Source organism: Poecilia reticulata, linkage group LG9, assembly GCF_000633615.1.
Source record: "Poecilia reticulata strain Guanapo linkage group LG9, Guppy_female_1.0+MT, whole genome shotgun sequence".
In the NCBI taxonomy this organism is placed as follows: domain Eukaryota; kingdom Metazoa; phylum Chordata; class Actinopteri; order Cyprinodontiformes; family Poeciliidae; genus Poecilia; species Poecilia reticulata.
Genome location: NC_024339.1, coordinates 22,228,577 through 22,245,575, shown reverse-complemented (window position 1 = coordinate 22,245,575; position 16,999 = coordinate 22,228,577). Strand labels below are relative to the sequence as shown.

The window sequence follows — 16,999 nt, the reverse complement described above, 5'->3', positions numbered from 1 at the left end:
TGCTCCTGCTTCCATCTGGGTGTGTGAGAGCAAAAGAAGAAGAAACATCGGCAAGATAAAACATAAGATTATCTTAACTTTCTCGACAAGACATGCGCACTGTGACACACTGCTGCATCTATCTCATGGTCATATCTTCAGCTTGCCAAGTGTAGGTTTGACATTTCTGCCTTCTGAAACTTAAAAAGCACTTATACCATATAAAATGTCTTTCCACAGAAAAACCTGGTGGGGTCTGGCCAATCAGCCTCGATTCACTAGGGCAATCAGTGAGTGTTGAAATTTTAGAAGCTGTGAACGGTGCAAATGAAAATACCTCACAGCTCCGATGTCACTGTAGGAGGAGGAGCTGTGCCTAAAACATGAAGGTGTTTGTAAACTGGGAGACCTGTGAGTTTAAGATTAATTCAAGTACCGTGAGGTTGAGAGTAAACAAAAAAAGATCACCTCTCTAAAACCTCCCAACACTTTTTTTTTTTTTTTTTTTGAGAGAAGTGCTCAGCAGTAGCGCAGCGATGATTAACCCTGCGGTGCTGCACGCAATTACAGTTACTGCTGTTGTTGTGTTCCAACTGCAGAGGGAGCAACTTTTTTATGTAACAAAAATAAATATTCATTCAAATGCTTGCTTAGGTTTAGGTTGATAAATGGACCTTTAATGTGGCTGCAAGCAGCTACAAAGGGGCAATCAGCACCTTCCCGAGGCAGAGTTGCTATGGCAACGTGATTTGATCATGTTAAAGGTTTGGCTAAAGCAATGAGAATAAAAAGCATGTGGCTTAATAAAGCTCCTCAGTGGTCAAATGACCCAAAGGTGTTGAGAAAACCTGAGATGGTAAAAAGCTGGTTTTTAGCCAGTTGTGATTAAATGTGGAGTCAACATGAAAGTGCTTTAAAAAGTAGAACATACTTGATGACCTCATGAATATTTTTTCTGGAGAATTCCTTTTTTTTTTTTTTTACCCCATTTTCAAAGAATCTGCATTGCTTTTAACACATTCACTTTGCCTTTCTCTTCTCCAAAAAAATGCCTGTGGCTTCAAAAAGCCTACGATGACAGAAAATTGAAAAGTCAATGGGTAATATCGCAGCAGCAGTAATGGAGCTATTCTTTTCAGTCTAAGGTAAAAGTGCGCCGAGACAGCCACAGAGAGGCTGTTGTGGTTAAGATGGAAAGAAATGAACAAATTTGGGTGTTTTTTTTTTTTTTGCATTTAATGTGAAGCAGAGAAATCCCATGGAGGGATTCATTCCCTCCCGTCAAGACTGGTCTGCGATGCTTTCTTCGCCTCTTGGTGTGAAATTATATAAGGACAGAGACAATATGGGGGCTGTAACTGGTGCTGCTGTTAAATCCTGTGAGCTGCAACGCAGGCTGCCACAGAGCTGAGTTGGTGAGTAGGTGTAAAGTGGAGGAGGGCGGTGCAAACAGCATCTTAGTAAAACAAACGGAGAAGCTTTCACTCAGCGGCCCTGCAAGCACACTTTGGTGCAGTGGGTGTTCTGCTTAGTTGGGTTGTTTTCAAGCAAGCAGGACAGCCTAAAGAAAAAAAATTAACTTTGCATAAAATTCTTGAAAATGCTAAATGAAAAACGCTTGAAGTGTGAGAGAAGATTGAGAAAAAGATCAATACGTAAAAACTGCTTGCTAATGAGTAGTTATTCAAGGTTACAAGTCCAGAGACCTGTGGGAGGGCCTGAATTATTGATCCTTGCTTGGTCCCTTGGAGCTTTTCAGCATATTTAAAGAGGTCAAAAATTATATTTGGTGTCACTGCAAAATATGCATTTTAAAGGAAAAGGCTTGCAAATCCTTGCCAAGCAGTTTTATGCTTTTGTGACCACACTGACATTATTATCAAAAGATATAAGGTTCATGGAACAGTATCCAATCTCTCAAAACAAGGACAAAAAAAATGACTGCAATCCCAGATTTTTAAAAAGAGGTGGAAAAAGTGCAAAGTTGTAGAAAAAGAGCTGAGAAAACCATCTGAAGTAGCAGTTCTCAACGTGGGCGGTACCGCCCCCCAGGGGGCGTTCAGAGGACGGCAAGGGGCGCTGGCGGACATTTTTACAAAAGGGGTGCGCTGGGATGCCTTTGGGGGGCGTTTGGTCGAAGGTAAACTTTACACCTTAAATGCACAACAATGCCAGTTTAGACTTTGAGCAACTTGGTAAAACTGTATTGTGTAACATTAAAACATGCTTGGCTGCAACTGTATCGATGGCAGCTCTTCTTCTTCTATTCRGTGTTTGTTAGCTTCTGTTAGCTTCTTGGTGCAGCTCCGTTCTCCTGCTACTGGTAGCTAAAATCACAATACCCTCACTGTGTATCCCTCTGAAAAATGAACCCATTTAAATAAAGAAATCCCTCCATGGGTGATACATTTTATAGCTTTAACACCGGTGCTGTAAGTGGTCCGGTATGAAACGGGGGTGATAGAACAACGGTACCACAGCACTTTTAAATTTCAATAATCAGAATGCAGAAATTGTTTCCATTGTTTTAAAAGGTTTATGTCAGTCTGCCTTTTCCCCATCGATACGATTCCCGATCGCCCTGCACCTTAGGGGCTTAAAAAATAAAAATAAATTAAAAAAACGCGCACATTGCGCAAAACTCTGAAACAGGAAAAGAGGGACTTAAAACAGAGCGACGAACTAGATGTGAATTATGGCATAAAAACAGAGAATCCGACGCTGAACAGTGGAAAAATCAACACATGATGTGAAAAACATGACGATTAGGCGGCGCAGCAGGTGATGAGTGAAGATGGTGAGCGATGGTAAACGACAAAATAAATCTAGCAACAGGAAAGAAACTAAAGTGGACATGACGATAAACCAAGAGAGGATAATACTAATCAAAGGAAACTAAATGGAAATGAATGAAGAACAAAATGCAAGAATAAACTAAGAAACTAAAGTAAATACAGAGGAATAAACTTGTATGGCAAGACCTTTCGAGCAATAATTAATACAGAGGACTGTATGGCAAGAATAAACTGACACTATTTCCAGATAAAAGGCAAAATAATATTGTTGAAATGTCATGGGTTTGTTGAGACCACATCTAGTACTGAGAATAAATATATCTTACAGACCATAACAGTAAATAACATCACTTATTTATGTTTTTAATTAGATTTGATATATTTATTTCTTCAATATTATTTTTCATGTCAGTGTTAATGTCATGAGGCTGATGACTCCATGACACTTTCAATTTGACTCATTRGGATTTGATTAAGAACCAGATTTGTTCTTTGTAATTTCTGTCCAGTAAAACTATTAATCTATAAATCAATAGACAGGTCTATATAAAGATATAATCCATGTTTCTGTCTCATATTTGTATGGCATTGAAAGGATCTGGAACTTTTGTTTTTCCACTGAAAGCTCTGGTTTGCACAATAAATGCCATGTGGGTGAAGTTTTATGGATGATACTCTGATGTCCCATTCTCCTGAAGGCAGCACAGAGCTGCACCACCAGAAACTGACAAACACTGAAGAGAAGAAGAGCTATGATTAATGTAGTTACAGTTCTATCCATGTTTTAATGTTGCAGAGCACTGTCATTATAGATCAAATAGTTCAAAGTTTAAACAGACATGTTGAACATCTTTTATCTGCTCATTTTGTGGAATATTTAACAACTAGAAAATGGCAAAAAATAAGAATATTTTTCCACTCTGACTGGCTGCTGTTAGTCCTACCAATTTTAACTTGAATGTTCATTGCATTTTTTGTAGACACCTGTGAAAATAATTATTTCTATTCCCATGGCTTTTTTGTTCTCTGGGAAATTATTTTTGATGATAAATACAGAAACAAGCATAAAAATCAAAACATCTACAATAGTGATAGTAATATTAATGATAAAATGATGGTTAGTGCAAAGTAGCCTGCAAATTCTTTGGTGGGGGACGGTGAGGGACCTGGATAAAGGCTAGGGGGGCGCTGGGCCAAAAAAGGTTGAGAAACACTGATCTAAAGCCACTGAAGCCGAAGGCTTTCTGGTTGGATTGTCTGTTGCATTTTACACTATAATAAGCTCCATGGAGGAAAACATGGGTTTTGTTTTGGGGTTACTTTCCTGTGTTTGGCATGGGGAGCATTAAAACTGCACAAGGTTTCATTTCACAATTATGGTTGCAATGAGTCTGCTATTAAATGTCTATGGAATTACCTGGAAACCGCAGCGTGGGGATGACACATTTCAAACTCAAGACTTAATAAGGGATTGCATGAAAACCTTTGAAACCAGATGTTTAAATGCATCAGGGGCTTTGCCACAGAGTAAAAGATTTTTTTAATCACCCAAGACTCAAGGACATTGACAAGCATAACATAAACTTTTTGAGACAGTTTCCTTTCCCCTTGCATTCTTTGCTGAAATTAAAATTGCGTATGAAGAAAACCTCACTCACTTTAACAAAGAAAGAATCATTCACATGATGCTAGTTTAAATGAATTATATAGCTGAACATCTACAGCACGTGTCAAACTCCAGTCCTCAAGAGCCGCTGTCCTGCAGGTTTTAGATGTGCCACAGGTACAAAAACGCTGGAATGAAATGGCTTAATTACCTCCTCCTTGTGTAGATAAGTTCTCCAAAGCCTTGCTAATGACCTAATTATTCTATTCAGGTGTGGTGCAGCAGAGTCCCATCTAAAAGTTACAGGGCAGTGGCCCTCCAGGACCGGAGTTTGACACCCCTGATCTACAGTGACCAGCTGTACAGGTGACAATTCAAGCAAACTGTTGCAATGACCCAGTCAAAGTCCAGATCCCGGCATTACTGAGTAGCTATGGTCAAACCTTAACAGGACTGAGCAGAAATTTGTGTGAGAAAACGTCTCTAAAAGCTGCAAAAAGAGAAGTCTCATAAAACATTCTTTTACATCCATCTGATCAATGAACTGGAGGATTTATAAGTACGACTGTATTAACAGAGACAAAATAAGGCTGTGAGACTGATTACAGTAGTTTTCTTTAAAGATAATTGGGTACTTCTGGTAATTGTAGAGCGGTACATTATAATTTTATACAGCTGTGTATATAAACCATATTATGAAAAAAGGGAAAAAAACAAACAATGCACACTGTTTCTGTTTTCATTAATTGTAAAATTTTATCAAACAACCACATGGATACTGAAGGATGCTGGAAGCTCTTAGATAAGACAATATTAAACACTGAAACTGAGTCTGACTGAACAACAGGACCGTGTTTATGTCGCTGGTCGACTGAGGAGAGGTCTGAAGTCTAAGTCAGTGAGACGCCGAGTCATTCTGCCCCTCGGCAACCTGGATGTGAAATCGGCAAAGACGCAGAGACATCAAGAGGCGATGATACGGGTTGACAGATCATGATGACTGGTTTGTGGTTGACCAGGCGTGTTACATCTACAGCACATGATAGTTCCTAACATCAGGGCCGACCTGAGTCATTCTACCGACAGATGGAGAACATAAGCGGCAAGGAGGAGCTCGGGTTAGCGCTCTGCTTTCTGCCAGGAAAGTAGCTGATAAGGGGATAGACTTAGGCGCTCATCCTGGCTGCTGCTGGAAAATTAATTGAACCACATGTAAGACTGTGAACGTAGGAATCATAATCCCCTTTTTTAGGTGCTAGTGAATAACCCCTGCCTGGTTTACCGCTACACATCTTTCACGTGAAATCCCAATGGATGTAATTACCGAGCCAAAAAAAAAACAAAAAAAAACGATCATTAGGAAGTGCAACTACTACCTTTTAACAGCATATTCCCGGCAGGAGGTAGGTAAAAGTAGTTTATCCCCTCAAAAACCTTTAGCATCCCATAATTCCAGCAGTAGATGGAGACGTAATGATGCACAACTTGATTTGGGCATGGTGCTTCACTTCACAGCAACCTGACAAATTTCTCTAGCAAGTGTAAAAACCCAATTAGGGCCCAACACACTGAGAGGAGATCAGACGCCACTGTTGACGCTGACTTTGCAGGCTGACAGAACCAGAGGGGACTCCCGTTATTTATCACAGGAGTGGGGTGGGCGGGGGGGTGCTCCTGCTTCTGTGCAGCAGTATTGTTGGTATGCTGCTTATCAGAATCTCCTGGCATCCTCTTTAAAGCTAAGCCCTGTCTGATTCTGCACAGCGCAGGCTGCATTGATGTGCTTTCACAGATTGACGAACACTGTTTGAGGTGCAGCTGACACAGCATCCCAGTGCCGATTGCTGATGCCGCTCTAATATTGACGCTGCTTCACTAACAAGGCTATAAAAGGAATCCTTATATGTTTGACTCTCATTAAATTAAGCCTTCGCCATTCTTATATTCAAGTAGAAATTAATTAGGTCTTCATGAGTTTGTCGCCTTCATTTTGCAATAAATAACTTTAATGTGGTTACAAGTGAAGTTTCTGGTTAAAGCTGCAGTAGGTACCTGAAGGAAACAGTTTTCCTCTAACGTTACGCTATGTTGTTTCTCTGCCATTAGCAAAGCTGCAGCAAACCCACAATCATGAGTTTGACTGACAGTGTTGAGACCTTCCTCCAGACTCTGGTTGTTTCTGACTGGAACTGGTGCATTTTCGCAAACGGGAGCAGGACCCATTCACTCCATGAGCTTCATTTTTTCACAATTTCTCTGTCTCATAATCTTGTCAGGACATAGTGACAGCTTTAACAAAAATGTAAAATATATATATACAGTATATTTTTTTATAAAAGTTACCTAGTGCAACTTTAAGGTGAAAAACATAACGCTCACAGCTACACAGCTACACAGACCTTTTTGTCTTACAAAGAGGCAGAGCTATGCATCCAAATTTTTCCTGTTCAAGGCTTTTCTGTGTGCAGATTGGAGCTCTGTTGATACAGCAGGTAAGGAAAACAGAGCCCATCAGTTTAACATCCACAAAGACCTTTTTGTGATGCAGGGATCAGGTTGAACAGAGAACAAGGAGGTCTGCTACTCCAGGTGAGCAATTACAGAGGCGATGTGTTAATCCTGCTGACTGGCACTGTCTCAAGGTCGACTACAGACCCCAGAAAATGAGTCTTTTGTATTCACTCGTCCACCCCCCCTTCTGATTTTTCATTTCCCAAAGCTTTCATACACTCTCCAGAGAGATTTAAGCACGACATTTAGAGAGCAGAGAGTCACTTTGAAGCTTTAGAGGGTAAATAGTTCAGGTCAGATGAAGGAGAGTCGGCTCTGATCTGATTGGTTCACAAACAATAAATGTTCTAAAACTCCTTCTATAGGAGAGATATTGTTTTTGTGAAAATATATTGTAACATTTATCACTTTAGCATCAAAAATAAGGCTTTTTAAATCAGACGGAAAAATCTACTTAACACATAGTATGCAGCAGAGGTGTCCAAGATGCGGCCCAGGGGCCATCTGTGACACTGAATAATTTTGTGTGGTCAACAAACACAAGTCAAAAATGACACAAATTTACCCACAGGAGGGTAGTGTTGATGGAAAGAGATCTATATTATTTCTTTCATATAGAAATGAGCTCAATTTCAGAAATTGTGTGGCTTTCTTAATGCTTTAAAAATACTTCTATAAAAATCTGAATAATTTGTTTGTTTTAAAAAACATATTCAGCTCAGTAGGTACAAATACAAAAAATCTGAAGTCCTACAACTAATCCTAGAGGAGGCAATTATAGGACTGGCTGCTCTAATCCTATGGTTGAGAAGTCAATCCTATAGTTGTGTAAAATAAGAAACAAGCTTATATTACACAGCTAATTTTGTGTAAAATAAGCTTACATTGGTGCAACTTATTTTAAACAGAAAACAACAATTATTTAACCAGGAAATGGAGGTAGGTCAAGGTGCTTCACCAAGGATGCACTGAAAACAGAACAATCAAAGTAGCCATCTGTAAATCTGTGTAGACTGGAGATGTTTTCAGAAAGGATATGTCCGGTTTGGTCTTGGTCCCTCTCAGACAAGCTTTGAGAGCAGCTAATCTAGATTTTTACAAAGCAAAGGCATCAGAGTTATTTACTGCTGGTAACATATTAAAGACTCGAATCCTGTCAAATAAACATTACTTTAAATAATTACGATGAATCCCTTTAACTCTAGCAAAAGGTTTCTGTGACTGCCAAAAAGAAACACAAAATGGAAACTAATAGTTTATAAGTCCAACAATAGGATTGTTAAAGATATTCTCAGCAGGATCTGTCTCAGAGAAAAGCCAGAATTACAGATTTTGCTGTAAAAATTTAATAAGCCTTCAAATTAAATCCTATAACAAATAAATGAATGCCTTCTTGGTGAAAATAAGATAAAAACTATGCAACAAGTCAACATTTTTTAATCACTGCAGGTATTTCCTATTTTTACCAAAGTAACAACAAAATACTAAAATTATTTCTATCAGCAAGCCCCAGATTAAAGTAAGGGATTAGGTTTCGGGGTTTCCAGTTCTTATCTGGTTTGTGTCCTCTGGTATTTCCTTGCCACCTGTTTAGGCAGGCATTATCCGAAAAGGTCTTACGGAAAAAGTCTGGTGTTGGGGAATAATCCTATTATAAGATGAAAATCTGTCTGGGAGGTGCATGAATGCAGCAAAGAGGGTGACAAACTACTCAAATCTGTGCAACAGTTTAATGCTTTTCTGTCTTATGCATCTATTTATAATTTAAAAAGTAAAACACATTAATTTAGGGATAGCGTTTCTACAGCCAGACTCTGGAGACAAGTCCTCATTCCTCTTACTTAATTACCCTAATTTTTGTTTGCTCATGTGGAAGATGGAGTTTCCCAGTCTTTTCTGTGGATCAGCCAAAGACAAAGAGGTAATCCTAGCCTTCAAACAGACATGCTGTTCAGAGGAAACTATTAAGACAAACGGTGTATAAGCTGAATTAGTAAAACTCAAACTGCATGCAAAGCTGGAAAACTGCATTTATTCCGTGGATACGGTTTTGTTGATCGGACCAATCCAAACATTCTCTAGCAATCACTGAGTTTTTCACAGTGACATTCACATTGATAGAGACTATACTGGTTGCTGCAGATTCCTGCCTGTCTGTAGTATCTAGAGTGGAAATATGCTAATGTTAGCCCAGCACTTCAATAAACTGCTCAATAAAAATATGTCAAAATAAACGACCAAGATGTGTGAAAAATCATAACTTCATTTGAGTTTTCCAAACTCAAATGAACCTTTTTCTTCCTCATCCAGACCTGGAAAGCAAACAGCAACAAACAAGGCCGGTGTTCTGTAAAGAGCCAGAAACTTTCAAGACGACTTTGGCAAAGGCATCAGGGTTTTTAATGCTAAGCTATTTTAGTAAGAGCTCTAATAAGGATCTTGACATTCTTTCTTCGCAGTGGTATATCAAGAATCAGTCCACCCATCCAACCCACACAGTTTCTCCTGCATGGCCATCATTTTTACTGTAATGACCAGCAAAAGTTATGCACACTGTAATTTCTGTCAGTTCCCCCTGGGTGATCGTCAACAGATCGGCGGGTCACTGGACATGATTCACCGCACGTCCCTGAGAGAACGGCCGAGAGGGATGCAGAACTAAGCGGCGGAGGATTTCAAAGCCTTCCCGCTCTGCACTACGCCAATACACAACGGGTTCCATATCAGAGCCACTCTCAGGTTCTCCTCTGCAGCAAAAGCTAATCTCAAAAATACATTACAAGGTGCAAAAAAAAGCTTTTTCCCTCGAAGAATCTACTCTTTGTAGAGCATTTAAGATTCCTTTTTAATGCCAGAGGGGTTCTGGGGTTAAAAAAGCAGCTACCTTGACTCTGATTATTCTCTGCATCAACAACAGCAGTGGGAACAGCAGCATGCATTGAAACGAGTGAACAAACATGAGTTTCAGCTGTTGGCTTTTTCCCCCGATGTCTGTTCTTTGCTGCCGCAGGGAAGAGAAAGCTTTCAGGACATTACAGCAGCTGTTGGTAATAAGAAAATCCATGTGATGTATTTTTTATGACAGAGCCTTCACGCGCTTCTCTTGAATAGCTGAAACCATATTCATACTAAAACATGGCATAAATGCTCATTACGTCTTTAAGGGATTAAGAATGGGTTTAGCAAAGTTCATGGCGTTGATCAGTTCAGCTCGTTCTGGATTCGGGATCTGTGAACCGGCCGTGGCCGCGTTCCCTCTGCCACAACAAGAGGTCTGTCAGGCTCCGTGTTTTTTATTTACTGTCACGACAAGTGCTGAAATAGCAGCAGCGTGAGCAATTAGTGTCATTCATGAATTGATTTAACCACACTGTGATCAATCTAAAGAACCGCAAGGCTCCTCTTCTTCCTCCTCTTCAGCGCTTTCCAGTGAGAGGTGGCTCAGTTCAGTGATGTAAAATACAACAAGGTCACCGAAAAACGAGGTTGGGACAGCGGAGATGCTTTCTCGGAATGGTTACAACTGAATCGTCATGGAATGATTTTGTTCTTTGCGAAGTTTTTTCTGACAAATGCTCAAATGCTTGTTGCATTCTGCTGAGGTTGGCTCCACAACAAATGAAAGACTCGCTGCATGAAACAGCATGCAGTGAGTCTTGAGGTGAAAATCTGAAAATAAACACGCATAAAGTCTCAGTTCTGCAAACAATCCCCACGACGCTGATTTCGTTCCAAAAAAAACAGAAGGTGACAGCTGTCTATTCTACTTTTGTGTAGCTATATTAGCTACACATATAGCTAATATAGTAGACACACCTTCCTGTGTGTGTCTACTTCAGGTCATTTTAAAATAAGAGGCAGATATGGCATGTCCTGTCTGTACAGTTTGCACTTACAGTTTGCAGTGCAACAAAAATATTATTATTGTCAACATACAGTAACATCTTTAAAAAAAAAAAGGGAAAAAAAAACAGAATACTGTGTAAAAGTGTGATTTTTCTTGCCAGTCACCTCAGAGAGTAAAACTCATTTTATACATACTCACCAAACTTAGATAAATCTGAGTTTTATGTGATATTATAATTTTTTGAGACACTGAAGTTTGGGCTTTCTTTACCTACAAGCCATAATCATTAAATTTGCACATACACAAAAAAAGAAAATCTAAAAAATGTAAATCTGTATGAAATGACTGTATCCCTTTGTGAGATGACTGGCAAGAAATATTGCACTTTTATGCAGTATTCTAGTTTTCTGAGGTGAACCTGTTTGTGTGTGAATTAATTAATGATGTAGAGGTGGTGCATTTGTTAGTGCTGCTGCTTTTCAGCAAGAAGAATCGGGTGCAAATCCCAGCTTATTTTTGTGTATATAGTTTGTACATTTTCTCCTTGTTTTTTGGGGTTCACCCTGGGGAAAACCAGCTTCCTCTCACAGTCCAAAGACATTCATGTTGGGTTAATCATCCACTCCACATCACCCTTAAATGTAAGCATAAGAGGCCGCGATGGTCTGTCCTGTGTGTCTACTAGCAACCAGTTCCAGTATATCCAACTGTTGCCGACTGGACAAAAATACATACGCATTTTCTACATGTTCTTTTTTTTTTTCGCATTTCATTTTGTAAAATATAGCATACGATTTCAGGGGTCAGCATGACATGTTACATTTTATCATGCAGCAAAAAAAAAAAAAAAAAGAAGGTTTATTTTCAAATACGGTTTTGGAGTAATGGAGCTACCTGACGTAGCCCTTTCCCAACAATCTACCCATGTGGCCCATTGGGAAAATTTAGTGACCACCTCTGTCCACCCACCATCAATCATGAACAAGACATGGAGGAATTTACACTTCTACTTTTGGAGCAGAGGCTCAGCGAGGACCTGGATGGAGCAGTTGCACCCTTTTTTTTTTTTTTTTCTTTTTCTGTTTTGTTTAATTAGCTACATCTGTACTCTTCAGTTGTAAATAACTGGAGTTGCAAGTGTTTGCAGCTGTTGGCTTTTTGGGTCAGCAGCTGAAAGGTTCTGAAAACAGGCTCAGCGCAGCTTGAACTCAAGTCAATGTGAATTGCAGCTGTGGTTAAAAATTAGCAGGAGGTCTCTAATGAAATTCCAGTATCTTCACACTTGGGGGCCCCGGGTGACAAAGGGGTACAGTCTGTGGGCCACCAAGCATGCATTTGGTTTGACTTAAGCCTCTTCACAGGCCAGCAAACAAGACAAAGCAAAGACGTAGAAATAGCTATCACAAACTAACAGAAATCTCTTTTATTGATATCAGTCAGCTAATGTGTGACTACTTGCAAACATGATCTGGAATCTAATTAGTCGGAACAAAACAAGCAGTTGATTTCTTTCCCATTACACTAGGGCAGCATTAGTGCTGCAAACTAATATGTGGGTTTTGACGTTTTCCGCCACTTGTTTATTCCAGAAGTGTTCTAGTTCAATCAGGAACCAGCAGGACTCCTGCAGCACAGATCCAACCAGTGCTGCCACCGCACAGTTTTCACTTCAATACTGTGTGATCCGCTGCTGCAGCAGATATCTGTGACTCGGGTTTTAATCAAATTAAGAGATAACACGAGTGCTGCTCTTCTTACCTCAGCCTCGAGACTGGGTGAAGCCTCAGCAGATGGTGTGGATGTTCACGCAGGAAGGAAGGACCTCAGCTGAGGATGGTCATCTGTCAGGCTCAGTCATGATGCTTCACCTCCACAATAAACAACTCCAGTGTCTGCCGTGCTTCCGTCCGCAGACTGCAGAGGTTAGTTGGTGTGGATCCCGTTAGCTCTGCGCTGCTTCTGCAATGAGCTTCAGTCAGTCTGCTGTGTACCGCGAATAACCCGCTGCACGCTTCTGTGTGTCGCTCGGAGAGGCAAGGAGAAGTGTTAATGGCTCCCAGCGCTGGCTCCGACTCCGTCCTCTTACAACCACTGCTGTAATCTGTTTAAGTCGAAGCTTGAATGCGATTTAAGCGGTGGGTCGACCTGTCTTTTTTTTTTTTTTTTTTTTTTTCTTTTTCTTTTTTGTAGGCTGTCCGATGAGCAGACAGCTTCATGCTGCAGGGAGGCAGCGCCGCACCGTGCGCCCTGCGCTCCCACATGGGCCAACAGCACTGCCTGCTGTACTTAAAGCGACACAGCAGATACCTCTTCTTTCTGGGCCAAGCAGGTAAAGCCAGGTCAGGGCCGGCCCGAAGGTTTATAAGGCCCTGCAGAATTACGTTTGGGGGCTGAGTGAGATTATTTTATTTTTGGATAAGCAGTGTGATTGGAAGTGTGATTTAAAGATTGCTCTCAATAATTGACTATACCACATAAATTTTAAATTAGAAATGTTCAATCACTTGTCTTGTCTATCAACTCTAATGCACTTTTAAAGACAATAAACAAACACAAATGCTTAAAATCAGGCTGTGGATGTGATTAACGCTCATTCAGTAACTGAGCAGTGAGTTAAAAAAAATTGTGTGAGGGTGTGGTAGTTTTGACCTTCACATGCGGTGAAGCTGTTAACAAAACTTAATGAGGCAAGTTCAAACAAAAAAGGCTAACACTTACCGATCATAATATAGAATAGAATAGAATAGAATAGAATAGAATAGAATAGAATTCCAATGTGTTTTTCTCTAACTAAAGAATAGTAAAGATTTGGTAACAGATAGAGATTCAACATAACATAAAATAGACACATAAACAACATGCATTTAAGAAATAAATGTTTCCAAATTCAGAAGCTAGCTGTAATTAACAGAATATCTTTTTTTTATTATATTATAGAGAGTTTAGGTTTTGTATGGATCCATTTCATTCTTTAGTCCTGTGAGAATTCAAATTCTCACAGGACTTCTTGCTATTTTAGTCTAATTGAGCAATTATTGATTGTTTGTTGATAAGCAATATTTTAATTTGTGTTTCTTCATGAATTTCTTATTTTCATGCATTAATGTTTAATATGGGCTGCACAGTGGCGCAGTTGGTAGAGCTGTTGCCTTACAGCAAGAAGGTTCTGGGTTCGATTCCCGGCCCCGGTCTTTCTGCTTGGAGTTTGCATGTTCTCCCTGTGCATGCGTGAGTTTTGTCCGGGTACTCCGGTTTCATCCCACAGTCCAAAAACATGACTGTCAGGTTAATTGGTCTGTCTAAATTGCCCCTAGGTGTGAGTGTGTGTGTGCATGGTTGTTTGTGTGTTTCTGTGTTGCCCTGCGACAGACTGGCGACCTGTCCAGGGTGTACCCCGCCTCTCGCCCGGAACATTAGCTGGAGATGGGCACCAGCAACCCTCCCGACCCCACTGAGGGACAAGGGTGTAAAAGAAAATGGAGGGAAATGGATGGATGTTTAATAAATGAGTCTAATGTTTCACAAGCAACTGAACACAGAACCATGTGTGTCTAAAGATTTGATCCTTTCAGACACATTTTTCACTACATGTTCTTCTCTTAACGTTGAAGTCTCCCTATGTTTTTCTTATGTCATTTATATCTATTGCTAACTTCCTACCTCCTTTGCCGTCTTTAGCGCTGCTCGTCTCTTTTCTTCTTGGACCTAATTCTATAATCCTGGTCTGTCAATTCATATATTATCCAGCAGGGATTTCCCAATCAAAATAAAGCTTTGAAGTGCTAACATTGTAATAGTTTTGCTCTCTTCTTTGCATCTCCTACCGGCAAACGGAAGCATGCAGATCCATACAAAGATAAAAAATATATAAAAGCAAAAAGAGCAAAACACTAAAGTTACAACATAAGATATAAAGGCAAATTAACAACATAAGAAAAATTATACTGTACAGCATTAAAAATAGCATGCTCAAATGAAATAATTGTTTAACTGAGTTGGATAATTTGAAGAATAAAAGAAAATATAACATGTGCATGTATATTTAAGCATTAAAATAAAATCTGAAATATAAAGAAGAAAAAGAAGTTATTTGAAAAGGCATTGGCAGTTCACCAATCTGAGGCTACATGCAGAAATGAAATGATGTAAATGTCAAAAACCTCCACGATACGAGGCAGAAGTACAAACTAATCATATTCAAGCTCACCCTTTCTGTCACGACGAGATTCGCTCAGTTGGTTTTCAATTTTTCCTGCTTCGCTCTCTGATTTTAATCCTTTATGCATCGCTCCTCTCAAACCCACCTCCAGATGTTTAGCCATGTGTGGCTCTGTTGTACACAGGATTTCTGCTTAAACCAGCATGATCATCTGCTCTGTTTAACAGCAGTGTTTAGTGTATAAACCGTGTGGAGTCAGTTTTATTGCATTGTTCCTTACCAGCTCTGCTGCCTAAACATACGTTTGTTCAAAGTCTTGCTATCGATACTCACCTGGATTTAGCCCTGTACTTTGACTGGGCCATTCTGCATGGATCTGCTTTGATGTTAAGTAATTTCATTGTAGATCTTGCTTTAAGGGGTTGTTGTCCTTATGGCAGTGGTACCTACACGTTAGACTGAAGTCTTTTGCAGTATGTTTTATACTGAGGCTTTTCTCTATCCATCATTCTTGCCAACCTCTGATCAATTTTCCTGTCACTGCTGATGAGAACTATCCCCACAGTATGATGCTGCCAATATTTTTCACTGCAGGGATAATGTGCTCAAGCTGATGATCGGGGTTGTTTGCTATGGGACCCCTACTCAGCCTGCAATGAACTGTAAACAGGACCATTTATGTCTTTTTGTCAACAGTGGCTTTCGTGACTTTTCTTCCTGAAAAGGCAGGATGTGTGGAGTGCCTCCACTGATAGTTCACCTATCAGCAGATTTTCTGCTGAACTCCAGAGTTAAAATTGGGCTCTGAGATGTTTCCCTGATACATCGACTTCATGGCTTGTCAGGTTAGTTTGGCTGCCGCAGCTTGTTGGGTTAAAAGTTATGCCATGATCCAAGGCCTTCACAGAACAGCTGGATTTATATTGAGATTAAATTATACATGGATGGACTCCAGTAGTGGATGTTATTTAGGGGCATTAGGATAAAGGCGGTTGAAACAACTATGCACACCACACTTTTAAAATTATTTGTAAAAAAAAAAAAAAAAAAAAAAAAAAAAAACAAGTGAGCACATTTCTTCCTTGTTGTTCCACTTCACATTTATGTGCCACACTGAGTCGATCTAATCACATGAAATCTCAACAGGACCTGTTAAAGTTTGTGGTAATAATGCCAAAAACTTCAAGTGGTAAAAAAATAAATACTGTTTTTCCAGGGCAGTGATTTTCTCTTTGATTACCACCAGTTATTTGGACGAGCCACTCAGTTATTAAAAGTTTTTCGCTGGCTTGTCCTTGAGGGATAACACGCTGACTCAACATCGATGACTCCTCATACTTCAGCAGCATCAATTCACGGGCTGCTGTCGCCAGCAGCGCTGTCATATACAATTATCTCCTCTGCATGGTGACTCAGCTGCACACTTCTACTTTTAAAATCACCAGCAAGCAGCAGTGATATTACTCATGCTGAATCAGGCAGAGAGAGAGAGAGAGAACGGGACAGTGGCCAAAAACACTCCGAGGAACCCACTCCGAAATTCGAGCAGGGTAAAATGGATTTCTGCTGCATCGATTTGGTAAACAACTCAACCGGATGTTACAAAAGGATTCACGATCCCTCTTCTATTTTTTTTTCATGCGCTATTAAATGACAGACGAACATACAAGAGGTCGCAAATCATGCAGAGCATGCACCAAGCATGCTCTGTGAGTTTGGCTTTCATGGAGCACGCTGGTTTATCTCGCCCTCAAACGCAGAGCACAGAACTAAATGGAGGATAATGGGCTCGTTGTGTAAAATCTCTTCTCTCTCGTGGGGATACGTTGGCGGTGAACTGAAATGGGGGGGAGCATGAAAAAAAAAAAGAACACATTCTGACCATATTTTCTTATTTCTACATCCTTCAACTAGATCTGAGCCCAGAGAGCAAGAAGTAAACAAGTATGCAGTGATATTAATGTCTTTGATTCCTTCGTGATGAAGTCAAATATTTATTAATGCAAAACAACAGCACACATCTCAAGGAAGTAATTGCTTTTTCAAATATTTATGTGGGCTTAGACTCTCAATGTGAAATTATTCTTGTGAAAGTTTCTCCC

At 39.9% G+C, this 16,999-nt stretch overlaps 1 protein-coding gene across 1 annotated transcript in view; it reads right to left on the bottom strand.

Moving 5' to 3' along the window:
* The window catches only part of wscd2 (WSC domain containing 2), a 53,178-nt gene extending 40,267 nt beyond the window's left edge, over positions 1–12,911 (bottom strand). The window contains exon 1 of the mRNA XM_008418658.2: positions 12,497–12,911. The gene's annotated coding sequence lies outside the window, so the exon portion shown is untranslated. The remainder of the gene's footprint in view (positions 1–12,496) is intronic.
* Positions 12,912–16,999: the final 4,088 nt, after the last annotated feature.